Below are 16118 nucleotides of genomic sequence, written 5' to 3'. Positions count from 1 at the left end.
GTTTTCTGCTGAAAAATTGGCACTTACTCTTATCTGCTATCTCTTATAGGTTACTGTTTGTTTTTTCCTTGCTGCTTTCAGAATTCTTATCTTTGGATCTGGAAAATTTGACTATAATATGTTTTGTTTTTTTCTTTTGGGATCTATTCTATACGGTATTTGCTCAGCTCCTTGAATATATGTTCTCTCATTCTTCTTTATGCCTGGGAAGTTTTCTTCTAGTAATTCTTCCTCAGCTTCTTCTGTGCCTTTACTTGCTTCTTCCTGTTCTGGCATTCCAATGATGCCCATGTTATTTCTCTTGATGATGTCCCACATTATTTTTAGGTTTTCTTCTTTTTCTTTCTTTCTTGATTCTGCTTTTTTTCTCTATCAAATCAGTGGTGAAAATGTTATCTCCTATTTCACTAGTTCTGTGCTCCATCTTTTCAACCCAGTTCATGTGTCGTCCCACCATCATGTTGACAACATCTGAAACATTGGACCTCATATTTTGTATCGTGGTTTCTTGTTTTTCCAGTTCCTGTAATGCCTTGTTAGTCTTATCTGCATTGTTTTTGATTACTTTTTTAAGCTCCTCCTGGTTTTTGCTTGCAGTGTCCTATAATTCTTCAAGTTTGTTTTTCACCCATTGAAAATATTCAATCATTGTTCTTTTGAATTCTGTTGTCAGAAAGTTCCATCAGACTTTCTGGCTTCAGGAAATCATTGCTACTATGTCACTTTTTGGGAGTGATACCTTGCTTTGGGCTTGTGTGGGGAGAAAGGTAGTCTTCTTCTTTTGGGACATTGTTGTGGCAGTTTTTCATGCCTGAGGAGATAGTTCTTGATTTGATGTCACTGCTCCAGAAGAAGGTTGGGCAAGCACACGAGTGAATCCATGTAGGGTGAGTGCATGTGCAGACACATGCATGGGTGGGTGGGTAGGGAGATGTGTACACAGATGTACATGGGAGGGGGGTATGAGGAGACCTGAATGGAAAACCAGGAAGCCTTGGTTTTCCCTTTGAACTGAGTCTGCCACCCCAGTCAAGCTCCAGCTGTCTCACTCCTTCCTGCATAAGGTAATGTGGCCTAACAACTGGTCCAGCAATCAGCCATGATCCCCCCTAAGTACCTCACTCAGTTTCCCACTGTCCTGCATGCTCCTGGCAGGTGGGTCCCTCTGTGGCTCCCTGCTCCCTGCTGCAGCTCGCTGCTCCCCAATGTGGCTTGCTGTACCCCACTGAGACTCACTGTACTCTACCAATGCTTGCAGCTCCCCCTGCTCTCAGATGTCCAAGTTGATGCACAGCAATGTTTTGAGAAGCACCTATATAATTGTGCTCCATTTTTGCACTGAGGCCTGCAAGACCAAGGTACCTAACAGCAGTTTGTTTCCCAAAGTACCTGAGTGAGCATGGAGGAAGCCTGCTTTTCCCTTCTGGAAGTGGTTTCTTACCTCTGTTGAGAGGCCCAGGACCTCCCTGTTGCCTGAGTTAAAGGGTCCCATGTGGTCAAGCCAGGCAGCAATTTGTTCCCCAAAGTACTTGTTGGGGCAGCTTGCTCCTGGTGCGTGGGTCCCACAGTGGCTCGGCTGGTGGCTTCTGGCTGGGATTCAGCTTGTAGCTTCAGCCGGGGCCCGTGGCTCACTGCTCCTGTGGCTCCCAAAATAATTATTTTGATAAAATTTCTGCCTTAAATTCCTACTGTCTGACTCTCACCATGTTAGTCTCTGTGTGCCACGTAAGTCTCTCTGGTGGTTCATTTCTATGTAGCTTGCCTCTCCTCCAGCTCCTTATGTTGATTCCTCCATCACTGCCATCTTGGTTCACCTCTTAACACAATTGTCAGGCTTTGCTTGTGAGAAAGTTTTCTTATGACCTGCTTAACTTCTTCTTTTGTGAGGGGTCTGTTCAAGTGTTTTGTATCTGTCCTCATCAATCTGGGTAGGGGACGAGTTTCAAGGAATTTGTCCATTTGCTCTAGGGTTTCAGATTTATCAGAGTATAGCTTTTCACAGTATTCTGATATTATCTATTTCATTTCAGTTGGTTCTGTTGTGATGTCACCTCTGCCATTTCTTGATCAAGTTATCTGTGTCTTCTTTTTTTTTTCTTTTAAGTTTTCCAGTAATTTGTCAGTTTTATTGAACCTTTTAAAAAGCCAGCTTGTCTTATTGATAGTTTCAGTTGTTTTTGTTTTTCAATTTTCTCTCTGATTGATTTCAGCTCTTGTTCTTATAATTTCTTTCCTTCTTGTTCTTTTTCTATTTGCTATAGGTGTTGAGTTAGACCATTGCTTTATCTTCTTTCTTATATTTTAAATGGGTGTGCCCATTGTTATGAATTTCCCATCTGAGGACTGCCTTAGCTGCATTCCAGAGGTTTTGGTATGTCACATTTTAATTTTTGTTTGTTTCAAGAACATTTTTTATTTCTTTTATAATTCAATTATGTTGTAACAGAGAGTTATTTAGTTTCCACATGAGTAGTTTCGTAAGCTTTAGTTTCCTGTGGTTAATTTCTAGTTTTATAGCATTGTGTTCTGAGAAGAGACTTTGTATTATTTCAATGTTTTTAAATTTGTTTAGGCTTGCTTTGTGTCCTAATATATGATTGATTCTGGAGAATGTACATGTGCACTTGAGAAGAGAGTAATTTGAGTTTTAGTGGGTGCAGTACTTTGATTACATCTACATGGTCAAGATGTTGAGTTTCTTTTTAGATGACCAATCCTCTGGTGATAGTGATGTGTTGAAATCTCCTACCACGATGTGGTGTTATTTCTTTCTTCAATTCTGTTAACTATTGCTTTATGTATTTTGTGGGTATATCATTTGGAGTATAAATGTTGACCAAGGTTATGTCTTCTTGATCTATTGTGTCTTTAATTGTGTATTTAATGCCTTTCTTTATCTTTGATGATCGTTTTCATTCTGAAGTCTATTTTGTCAGAGGTTAATATTGCCATTCTTGCATTTTTTTTTGCATTTTTGAGGTTGCCATTTGCTTGGTATATTTTTTCACTTCTTTTTTACGGTTTGCCTCTTTTAGGCAACATATTGATGGACTTTAAAAAAAATCCATTCTGCTACTCTTTTTCTTTTCATTGGTGCATTTAGTCCATTCACATTAAGAGTGATTATTGTCAGGCCAAGTTTTATTTTGTCATTTTTCCATATTTCTTTTCTTTTCATTTTTGTTTGTTTCTAGTTACTATGGTCTATGCACTCTCCTTTGGTGTCTCCATGTGAAGAAATTAACTTAAAATTTCTTGTAGTTTTGGTTTTGTTTCCACAAATTCCTTTAGTTCCTTCCTTTTCTGCAAAGGATCTACTTTCTCCTTCATATTTTATGAAGAGCTTTTCTGGCTATAGGATCCTTGGCTGGCAATTGTTATTTTCCATCTTTCTGTATATGCCATCACATTGCCTTCTACTCACATGGTTTTTGATGAGAAATCAGATTAATCTAATGTTTCCAGTTTGTAGGAAAGTCTTCTTTATTCTATCCTTATATGTTAATTTGGAGAATGAGACTATGATATGTCTTGATGTTTTCCTTTTTTAGTGTAGTCTATTTTGTATTCTTTGTGTCTTTTGAATGCAGATTTCCCCATTCTTCAAAATAGCTGGGGAGTTTTCTTCTAGTACGTTTTCCACAATTTTCTCAGTGATTTCCCTGCCACTCCCCTGATCTGGAAGTCCAGTCATACATATGTTATTCTGTTGGATTTCATCCCACATGGTTCTAATGTTTTCCTCATTTTCTTTACAACTCACCTCTGCTTTCTCTTCTATTATGTTTCCATTGAAGATCTTTTCTTCTAGCTCACTGACCCTCTGTTCCATCTCTACAGTTCTACATTTTTGTCCAACCAGTCTGTTGGAAATTTCTGCCATTTTGGCCTTAACATTCAGTCAGGAAATCAAAAGACAAATTGCACTGGGAAAATATGCTGTTAGAGACCTCTCTACTGTACTGAAAAACAACGATGTCAGTCTTGAGACTAAGGTGAGCCATTTAATCTAGGCCATGATTTTTGCAATTATTTGTTATACTTCAGAGAGTTGGACAATGACTAAGGATGACAAGAGAAGAATTGATGCCTTCAAATTGTGGTACTGGAGAAGAGTCTTGAATATACCATGGACTGCCAAGAAAGCCAATAGGTCTGTCTTAGAGAAGGTGAAACTAAGTTTCTCCTTGGTGGCTAGGATTTTGAAGCTCTGTATCACATACTTTGGACACATGGCCAGGAGACACCGGTCCTTGGAGAAAGACATCATGCTTGGAAGGGTGGAGGGACAGTGCAGGAGAGAAAGACCCCTGATGAGATGGATTTATACAGTGACTGGGGCAACGGGAGTTGATGTGTGGTAATTAGTGAAACTGGCTCAGGGCAAGGCAGGGTTTAGAGTTTCTGTACATAGTGTCATTATGGTTCACAGGTGACTTGAAGGCACACAACAACAACAACAACAGAAATTCTGGATTGCATTTTCATGTTTTTCTATTATTTTCAGCACTGTGTTGTCTGTACATTCTCTGTCTTGTGATGGACAGTGTTTGGTGGAGCTTCCTGATTAATACAAACTTGGAAGCAGGAGTGACATGCACTTGAGAAATGGCTTGCCTCCAGAAACTCTACGAACGTGGAGAAATGACAAAAGTTATACAAGTGTTCAGGTCTTTTGTTCATAGGATTTCTATGAGTTGTCTACAACTTTATAGCACTTAACAACAACAATAACAATAACTACAACCACCTCTTTATCTATACTACCAATTCTTTCTTCCATCTTTTGCATTTTCTGCCATTGCTGTTCACATTGCTCCTAATCAATATATTTCTTGTTGGCTGTTGTCTCTGACATAATTGCTCTTATTGACTTCCACTGTTTCTTCCAACATTTTTATATTTTTTCTCTAGCTGATCAAATAACTACATCAAGATATTTCTTCTGGTTCTCTCTATCTGAGGTATTCATTGGATCTGCTTTTTAGGAGAAGGTTTGTTTTGTTTTTCATGATGTCTGAGGTGGCTTGCTGCTTTCTTGACATTATGCAAGTCTTTTCTTAATAGATATTAATCTAACTATATAATTACCCAGAATATGGTAATGTTTTATGAAACACCTGCATATTTGTTCTCCCTTCTTGGCCTGAGGCCCACAGGATGAATGACAAACCAGAAAACCTCTTGTTCCCTTCCAGAAATGGCTTCTCTGCTTGCCTCGAGGTGTCCTGGTCCCATCCAGTTGAGCTTAAGTGGTCCTGCATGGTGTAGTGAGACAGCAGGGATTTCCCTTAAATACCTGTGATATTGGTGCTCCTGATGCTAGATAGCAGGGGCAGCAGCTGGGCAGTCTCCAGGCAGTGAGACAGTGTGTTCTTCAGCTGGTGGTGGTAGTAGTCTGATATTGTGCTCTAAAACTGCAGCCCTTAAACCTGTTGCTGGCAGGTCTGGGCCACAGCCTTTAGTAGATGCAGGGGTTGTGGTGGCTGGAAGCCCCTCCTAGGCTGTCCATGCCATACAGGATTGATGTCTTGTAGCAGGGAGAAGGTAAGGTCCCCTCCAGGCTATGGTCATTTAAAGAACTTGCTATGCATCTGAGAGCTGGACAACGAGTAAGAATGATAGAAAAAGAATTGATGCCTTTGAGCTGTGGTGTTAGCGAAAGTACTGAATGAATGTTAAAATAACAAACAGGTATGTCTTGGAGAAAATTCAACCAGAGTGCTCCTGGAGGCAAAGATGTTGAAGTTTTATCTTACATACTTTGGGCATGTTTTTAGGAAAGATTATTTCTTGACAAGGAACATTAGGCTTGGAAAGGTGGAAAGTCAGTGAAAAAGAGGACTCTCAACCAGAAGGATGGCTTCAATGGGCTCAAATATGTCAGAGATGATGAGCATGGCAATGGACAGGACAGGGTTCAGGTCTATTGTTCATAGAATTGCTATGAGTTGCATTCAACTTGATGGTACCTAGCAACAAACAACAATACCTGACAATCATGAGCTATTTAATGTATTTGGTTGGCCATATGCATGTCTTCTTTGGTGAAATTCTTTGGTGAATTAGATGCCTTCTATCCATTTTCTAGCTGGATTGTTTATCTTTTTGTTGTCAAATTTTTGGAGTTTTTTGTTAATCTCAGAGGTAATTCCCTTGTCTCTGATCCTTTACGAAGCACAGTATCTTTTCATAGGGACTGGTCTTTTCTTAAAAAAAAAAAATCATGTTTTATGAGACAAAAATCTCATCATCCTTGTTTCTAAGGGACATTTTGACTGCACTTCTTTCAAGACAGATTTGTTCATTCTTCTGTGAGTCTGATATATTCACTATTCTTTGCCAATATTATAAATCAAAGGCACTGATTCTTTGTTTTTCTTTAGCTACTATTTTTTTCACTAGTTTATTTACAAAATTCTAACACAAATTTGAACAAATTCTTTCAATTTTCCTCACTCTCCCACTCATCAAATTGTACAATCCAATGATTAATTCCTTTCCCCCCCTGTACATCCACAGCCTTCTGCTTCCAGTCTCTTTCACCCCTCCTGGATCGTTATACTCTTTTTTGTCTTATACAATATTTATCCTTTTGGTACTTAGTTCCACTCATCATAATGCTCTCAAGTCCCTCTCAAGTTAGGTAATAAATTACAAAGTTATTGCTCCTGCGTGCTGCATACTAAATACTCCATTGCATGAATGTACCATAATTTCTCAATCCATTAATTTGTGGTTGGACATTTGGGCTGTTTCCATATTCTTGTGATGGTGAATAATGCTATGAACATTGGTGGACAAATCTCAGTTTGTGCCTCAGTTCTCATATTCTCAGGGTATATTCCAAGTAGTGGAATAGCTGGGTCATATGGAATTTCTATGTTCAGCTTTTTGAGGAAGCACCAAACTACCTTCTAGAATGGTTGCACCATTTTACAATCCCATCAACGATGTATAAGAGTTCCTTTTTCACCACATCCTCTCCAACATCTATTACTTACTGTCCTATTAAACTTTGCCACTCTTACTGGAGTGAGATGGTACCTCATTGTGGTTTTGATTTGCATCTCTCTTATTGCCAGTGATTTGGAGCATTTCTTCATGTGTCTGTTTGCCATTAGACTATCTTCCTCTGTGAAAATTCTTTTAAACATTACTAAATGCCAAACTCTGGTGGCTTAGTGGTAAGGAATTTTGCAGCCGATGCAAAAACATGTGGTTTGAATCTAACCAGCTGCTCCACAAGAGAAAGATGGACAATCTTCTTTTGTGTTATTTATTGCTTTTGAATACTCATTGGAGGGTTAACTATTGATCAGTTTCAACTCAATGGTAAACAACAAACAACAAATGTCATGTGTAGTTGAGTGCTTTATGTATAACAATATTTACTCTTCACAATACTCAGTGAAGCCAGGTGTTCACTGAGTGTTGTGAGGCTTAGTAATTATTTTGGATCACCCAGTTTTTTGAATGATATAGCTTGTCTCTGAACTTAGATTCATGCATTGAAAAATGATGAGCTTGTAACACATTACACAACATGGGTAAGCCTGGAAGGCATTATGCTAAGTGAAATATCTCAGACACAAAAGGATAAATATCATATTTATTATACTAATAAATACTGCTATTATAACTAATACTGCTATTATAAAATCTGGCATGTCCACATACTGGTGGACTGTTAGCCAGAGACCCCCAGTTCATCTGGCATGTCCCATCTGCTGACACCCATTTGGGATGAAAAGAAAGCCATAAAAGCCCTGAGTGTTCCATACCTGTCCCTTCTCAAGATGCAGGAGGCCATCACAACTTTCAGCATAAAACCGACTCACAACACCCTAGCCCTCAGCCTGCAGGCTAAGCCAAGCATTTCAACATTTAAAAATTCCGGTATGTTCACATGCTGGTGGACTGTTAGTGGGAAGAGATCAGAGTCCTGGGAGGAGGTCCCTGGATACTGCCCTTTTAAAATGCAGAGACAGTATAGAGGTCATGGCTATAGTGTAGTAATCTGGATGCAAAATTTAGAAGCGTAGACCATTCCTGTGTTAACTTTGTGAATTTGTGGCAGTTTTCTAGATTATCTTAGTCAAAGTTTCTTGAAAGTGAAACTACTGTACTATCTCCCATATGATAATTGTGGTACCTAAGACGGCACATAACAACAAGTGGGACAATGTATGTAGAATACATTAGTGACAGAAAGTAATACTAGTCACAATAAAGGTAACAGGGAAATATTGTTTATTGATTTTGGTGGGGTATCACTTCAGGAGGAGATGAGAAATTCCAGTGTTGACAATGGGGCAAGAGGTTGGATTTACTTACTGATTCCTGCGAGTGTCTGAGGACAAGATTTCCCAGGAGCATGTGAGACTTCTGTTTGCCTTCCCCGTCCTGGCCTCTAAGTGAGCTTCTTCCTATGGCTTTAGACTCTCCTCCAAGGTACACAAAACTAGATTTGTAGACTCAGAACCTGCCCCGTTGCCTGATAGGATTAGAAAATTCCTCAGCTTGTGCTTCTAGGGTCCCTGTGGCTTCATAAGAATAGCTTTCCATGGATATGTATTTCTCTTCATTTTCTTATAAAATTGCTTAATAATAAACTATTTGTTGTTGTTATGTGCTCTTGAGTTCCCTGCAACTTATAACAATCCTAGGTATAGTAGCTTTGAAACCTCTCCTATACTGTGCCATCCTCACCATCTCTGACATACCTGCCCCTATTACCCCAGCCACTGTGTCAATCCATCTTATTGGGGTCTTTCTCTCCTGTGTTGTCCCTCTCCTCTAGCATGATGCCTTTCTCAAGGACTGGTCTCTCCTAGCAACATGCCCCCATAATGTGAGATAGAGCTTAAAAATCCTTGCCTCCAAGGAGAACTTTGGTTTCATCATATCCAGGACAGACCTGTCTATTCTCTTGGTAGTCCATGGTATGTTCAGTACTCTTCTCCACCACTATAATGCAGACCTGAATTCTTCTCCTGTCATCCTTAGTCATTGCTCAACTCTCTTATGCAGAACAAGTAATTGTGAAGACCATGGCCTGGATCAGGCACACCTTAGTCTCTAGACTGACATAAGTGCTCTTCAGCACTTTGGAGAGGTCCTTGACAGCAGACTTCCCTAAAGCAATTTGTCTTTTGATTTCCTGGCTGCTGGTGCCAAGAGTGTTGACTGTGGATCTGAGCAAGCTTAAACTGTCAACAATCTCAGTCTCTTCTCCATCTACCACAGTGTTGCCTAATGGTGAAAATCTTTGTTTTCTTAATGTTTAGCTTCAATCCATATTGATGACTATAGTCCTTGACCCTCTGCTGCAGATGCTTCAGGTCCTTCTTAGTTTCAGCAGACAAGGTTGTATAATCTGCATAATGCAAGTTATTGATGAGTCTCTCTGCATTCTTATGTCTCATTCCTCCTCATAAAGACCAGCCTCCTGAATTATCTGTTCTTCATATAAATTGAAAAGGCATGGAGGCAGAATGCATTCCTTATACACTTCTTTCCTGGTTTTGAGCTATGTGATTTTTCTTGCTCTGTTCTGACAACTACTTCCTGGTCCAAGTATAAGTTTTGCATGAGCACAATCAAATGTTCTGGAATTTTTATTCTTCTAAAGGTTTGTTACAATTTGTTGTGATCCACACAGTCAAATACCTTTGCGTGTAATACAACATAGATAGATATTCTTCTGGTACTTTCTTCTTTCAGCAAAGATCCATCTGACATTGGCAATGACGTTCTTAGTGCCATGACCTCTTCTACTTCTAGTAGTTATCTACTGTCACTTTTCTTTATAATCTTCAGCAAGATTTTGCTTGTGTGTGATATTAACGATATTGTTTGACAATTTTCACACTCTTTTGAATCATCTTTTCTTTGGAATGTTAATAAATATGGACCTCTTCCAGTCATTTGGCCAGGTAATTGTCATCCAAATTCTTGGCACAACTTAGTGAGCATGCCCAGGGCAGCACCTGTTTGCTGACCTGTGTTAATTTGCTTCCCTTCAATTTCTGGAGCCCTGTTCTTTGCCAGCTCTTTCAGAGGAGCTTGAACTTCCTCATTCATCACTATTGCCTATTGGTCATATGTTGTTTCATGAAATTCTTATTATCACCAATTCTTTTTGGTACAGTGACTTTGTGAACTCCTTCTATATTCTTTTGATGCTTCCTATATCATTCATTCAACATTCAGTGCATAGCATCTTTAAGTATTGCAACTCAAGACTTGAATTTGTTCTTCAGTTTCTTCAGCTTAAGAAATGCCATGCAAGTTAGTCCCTTTTGATTCTCTGACTCAAGCTCTTTAAACATTTTATTATAATACTTTGCTTTGTCTTCCTGAGCTGCCCTTTGAAATCTCCTGTTCAGCTCCTTAATTTCCTGATTTCTTCTCTTTACTTTGGCTTCTTGGCACTCTAGTCCAATATTCTGAGTCTCTTCTGACATATATCTAGGTCTTTTCTTCCTCCTCTGTTTTGTAATGACTTATGCATTTATCATGGATGAATCCACAGCTTAAAATCCTCCCACAGCTCATCTGGTCTTTGTTCATTAGTGCCCAAGGCCTCCAATCTGTTCTTTAAGTGATTTTTAAATTCAGGTGGAATAGACTAGATGCCAGGTCAAATTTTAGTTCTTGTATATTTGATATAATTTTCTTTCTTTTTTAAAATTAATTTTAATGAAAGTTTACAGAGACTTTGGATTTCCATTGTTTTTGCACACTTTCCTCCATGTCCATCCCTCATCCCCAGTTTGCTTTTGATTTAATTTTCTTTAGCTTCAGTTTGAACTTGCATGTGAGTAGTTGATGGTCTGTTTCACAATCAGCATCTCCAGTAATTTTTCCCACACTCTGACTCTGGTGTGAATCCTCAGATGAGGTCCATGTATATAGATGCCATTTGTGTTTTTCATAGAAGGTATATTTTCCTGAAGAAAAAAAGAAATAGAATTAGGAGATCACAGAGTAGATAAGGTCTAATTTATCTTCTATGAGCCTACTCTTTCTTATCTTCCCATTATTCTTGGAAATCCTTTTAAGGCAAGCAGTAGGGCCAAATGAAAATGAGACACCTGCTAAAATATCCTATTTCTGGGTCATCGTTATCTTCGAAGGTAGTAATCAATGTGTACAAAATCTCAGAGTGAATGTCCTGACTATGAAATACTCTTGATCCTGACAGCATTCTTGACTTCCTAGGAATCATTAAGATATAGAAATAGGAGTTACTTAGTCTCTAGAGATCCTAAGACCCCTACCTTCAAGGTCAGATGGAGTGACTGAGCTTAATTTTAAAGACTTCTTTCAGGATTCAACAGAAGGCTGAAACACCATGATTGGGGAGGCTTAGTCTTCCATTCTGGAGTTTGAAGAGGTTTTGAATTACCGAAAGCACACTGAACTTGAAGCCAGAGAGATATGAGTTTGTGACTCAGCTCTGTCATCATCTTGAGAATGCCACTTACTCATTCTGATTTTTCAGATTCCTCATGATTTTTCAGATTCCTCACATGTAGTTGTTGTTGTTACATGCTATTGAGCCAACTGAGACTCTTAGTAATCCTAGGTATAATAACTCTGAGCCCTGCCCTTTCCTGAGCCAGTCTTATTAACTCCAGCACATCTACCCTCATTACCCCAGTTATTCTGTCAGTTCATCTCATCCAGGATCTTCCTCTCCTATGCTGTCCCTTCATCCTTCCAAGCAGGATATCCTTCTCCAAAGACTGGTCCCTCCTGACCACGTGCCCAAAGTATGATTTCACCCTCTCCAAGATAAACCTATTTGCTCTCTTGGTGGTCCATAATGTGTTCAAGACTCTTCTCCAGAACCACAATTCAAAGGCATCAATTGTTCTTCTGTCATCTTTAGTCATTGTTCAGCTCTCTGATGCATAGCAAGTAACTGCAAAGACTATGATCTTGATCTTAATGGGACACACTGTAGTCTCTAGACTGATACTGTTACTCCTCTGGAGAGGTCCCTTAAATATGATATATTTAATATTATATACATATAATATTATGTAATAGATAATTGTTTTTGTTGTTGTTGTTGTTAAGTGCCGTTGAGTAATAGCAACTCATAGCGACTCTATGAATAAAAGTCTTCAATACTTGTGTCATCCTCTCTCCAGGTTCATAGGGTTTCTGGAGGCAAGCTGTTATGGAAGTGGATGCTATTCCTGCTTCCAAGCTTGTTTTAATTGGGGAGCTCCAACTAACACAGTCCGCCATCGATAACTACTCTCACAATTGACATATCAGTGTCACAGTGTTCAGCTTTACAAATTACCTCTGTAAGGCAAGTGGACACACCACGGCTGTACAAATAGATAACTAGAGCCAAAGAGGAGGAAATGGAAAACTTCTACCAACTTTTGCAGTCAGAAATTGATCAAACATGCAATCAAGATGCACTGATTATAATGAGCAACTGGAATGCAAAAGTTGGGAGCAGGGAAGAAGGATCAGTAGCTGGAAAACACGGGCTTGGTGAGAGAAATGAGGCTGGAAATAGAATGATAGAGTTCTGCACATTCAATGATTTTACCCATTGCAAATACCTTTTATAAGAAACATAAACACAGGCTATACACATGGATCTCACCTGATGGCATGCATAGGAATCAAATCCATTACATTTGTGGAAAGACTCACTGGAGAAGCTCAATATAGCAGTGAAAACAAGGCTGGGTGCTGATTGTGGGACAGACCATCAACTACTCATATACAAGTTCAAGCTGAAGTTGAGGAAAATTAAATCAAGTCCACGGGAACCAAAACTTGACCTTAAGTATATCCCACTCGAATTTCAAAACCATCTTAGGAACAGGTTTGAGGCCTTGAGCACCAATGAACATAGACCCAATGAGCTCTGGGAGGATATCAAGGAAATCATCCATGAAGAATGCAAATGATCATTACAAAGGCTGAAGAAGAAGAAAAGACCAAGATGGATGTCAGATGAGACTCTTAGTATTGCATTAGAGCGCCACTATAATGAAATGTGTGGAGAGCTGGAGTCAGAAAATTAAAAGGGCCGAACTCGCTCAGCTTTTCTTAAGCTGAAGGAGGTGAAAAACAAATTCAAGCCATAGGTGGCAATACTTAAGGATACTTGGGTAGAATGTTAAATGATTCAGGAAGTATCAAAAGAAGATGGAAGGATAAAAAAAGTCACTGTATCAGAAGGAATTGACTGACGCAGAAGGCTTTCATAAAATAACATATGAGCAACAGCCTATGGTGATGAAGGAGGAAGTTAAAGTTGCTCTGAAGGAATTGGCAAAAAACAAGGCTCCAGGAGTTGACAGCATACCAATTTGATTTATTTCAACAAACAGACGCTGCCCTGGATGTGCTCACTAAGTTGTGCCAAGAAATATGGAGAACAGCCAGCTGGCCGACTGACTGGAAAAGATTGGTATTTGTTCCTATTCCAAAGAAAGGTGACCCAACAGAGTGTGGAAATTATCGAAAAAAACCATTAATAGTATTACATGCAAGCAAGATTGTGCTGAAAATTATCCAAAAGCTTTTGGAGGAATATGTCAACAGAGAACTGTTAGATGTGCAGGCTGGATTTAGAAGAGATCGTGGTACTAGGGATATTATTGTGAATGTTAGATGGATCTTGGCAGAAAACAGAGAATACCAGAAAAATGTGTATCTGTGCTTCATTGACTATGCAAAGGCTTTTGACTGTGTGGATCACAACAAGCTATGGCTGAATCTGAGAAGAATGTGAATCCTAAAACATTTGATTGTGCTTATGTGAAACCTATAATTGGACCAGGAGGCAGTTGTCAGAACAGAGCAAGGAGACACTACATGGTTCAAAATCAAGAAGGATGTTCGTCAGGGATGTATTCTGTCTCCATATCTTTTCAATCTGTATGCAGAACAGATCATCTGAGACACTGGGCTGTACGAGGAGGGATGTGGCATTAAGATTGGTGGGAGAATCATCAACCTGCGTTATGAGGTTGACACGCCCTGCTTGCTGAAACTAAGGAGGATCTGAAGCGCTTGCTGTAGAAGGTCAAGGACTGCAACTTCCTATATGGATTGAAGCTCAACATCAAGAAAACAAAGATTCTCACCACTGGGCTAATTGGCAGCATCAGTATAGATGGTCAAGAGCTTGAGATAGTTAATAGTTTTAGTTTACTTGGTTCCACAGTCAACAGTCTTGGTAACAGCAGCCAGGACATCAAGAGACAAATTACAATGAGAAAGTCAGCTGTCAGGGACCTTTGAAGAGTACCGAAGAGCAACGACGTTAGGTTTGAGACTAAGTGCATCTGATCCAGGCTATAGTCTTTGCAATTACATGCTATGCATCGGAGAGTTGGACAGTGACTAGGGATTATAGAAAGAGAATTCATGTCTTTGAGCTGTAGTGCTGGAGAAGATTATTGAATATATCATGGACTGCTAGGAGATCAAACAGGTTTGCACTGGAGAAGGGGAAGCCGGATTGCTCCTTGGAATCAAGGATTCTGAAGGTTTGTCTGACATACTTCGGGCATGTTGCAAGGAGGGGCTGGTCCTTGGCGAGGGATGTCGTGTTTGGGAGAGTGGAGGGATGGTGCAGGAGGGGAAGACCCTCGATGAGATGGATTGATTCTGTGATTGGGGTGGTGGGAATGAGTGTGTTTGAGACGGTGAAGTTGGCACAGGATAGAACAGTGTTTAGCGCTCTTATACAAAGGATTGCTATGAGTCACAAGAGACTCGATGGCACATAACAACAACAACAACAACAACATATAATATACAATATTATATATATGATATCAACATTTTATCTGTATGCTGAGAAGATTATTTAAGAAGCTGGGCTCTATGAAAGAACATGTGGCATCAGGATTAGAGAAAAACTCATCAATAACTTTCATTATGCATGTGATATAAACTTGATTTCTGAAAATGAGGAAGACTTGAAGCACTTGTTGCAGAAGATCAAAGACTGCAGCTTTTAATATGGATTGCATCTCAAGGTCAAGAAAACAAAATTCTCAATACTGAACCAATAAGCAACATCACAGTAGATGGAGAAAGATTAAGACTGTCAATGACTTCATGTTACCTGGATCCACAATTAACATACTTGGTACTAGCAGTGAGGAGATCAGGGGACATATTGCACTGGGAAAATCTGTATTAAGGGATCTTTCAAATTATTGAGGAGCAATGATGTCAGTTTGAGGGCTAAGGTGCACCTAATTCAGGCCATGGTCTTTTCAGTCACTTGTTATGCATCCGAGAGCTGGACGATGACTAAGGATGACAGAATTTATATCTTTTAATTGTGTTTTTGGAGAAGAGTACTAAATATCCCATGAACTGTCAGAAGAACAAACAAATATGTTTTGGAGAATGTTGAAGCCAGAGTGATCCTTGGAGTAGGAGAGGCTATTCGTTGAAGATGGTCATCATGCTTGTGAAGGTGGAGAGATGGCAAAGGAAAGGGAGATTCCCAACAAGATGGACTGACACAGTGACTGCTTCAATGAGCTTGAAGGGTTGGAGATTGTGAGGATGGAGCAGGACAGGAAAGGGTTCAGATCTGTTGTTCACATGTCGCTGAGTCATGATTGACGTGATGGCATCTAACAATAATGACAAAATCAATGGATATCTTAAAAATTATTTGTAAATTGTAATGAAATGGAAAAATTTATAATTTGAAGCAACAGTGACAAATATAAGAATTGGTGGCTGTGAGTAGTGATATTGAAGAGTTTTGACTATCTCGTGTACTGTCAAAAGAACCAACAAATTTATTTTGATGAAGTGCAACCAGAGTGCAGCTTAAAAGCAAGGATGGTGAAACTTTGTCTCACATACTTTGGGCATGTAGTTGAGAGGAGCCAGTGCTTTGAAAAGGCATCATATAGTGTAGACTCATCAAAGAAAGGAAAATCCTCAATGAAATGGGCTGGCATAGTGATGACAACAATGGGCTTGAACATGGTGGAGATTGTGAGATTGGAGCAGAATAGGCCAAAGTTCAGATCTGTTGTTCATAGGGTCACTGAGAAACAGTTGACTTGACAACACCTAATAACAGCATAATGTATATT

The sequence above is a fragment of the Elephantulus edwardii genome, unplaced genomic scaffold (assembly GCF_000299155.1).
Source record: "Elephantulus edwardii isolate Elephantulus edwardi_28Jun2011 unplaced genomic scaffold, EleEdw1.0 scaffold00275, whole genome shotgun sequence".
NCBI lineage: Eukaryota > Metazoa > Chordata > Mammalia > Macroscelidea > Macroscelididae > Elephantulus > Elephantulus edwardii.
The sequence above is the reverse complement of the archived record's forward strand: the minus strand, read 5'-3'. Positions refer to the sequence as shown.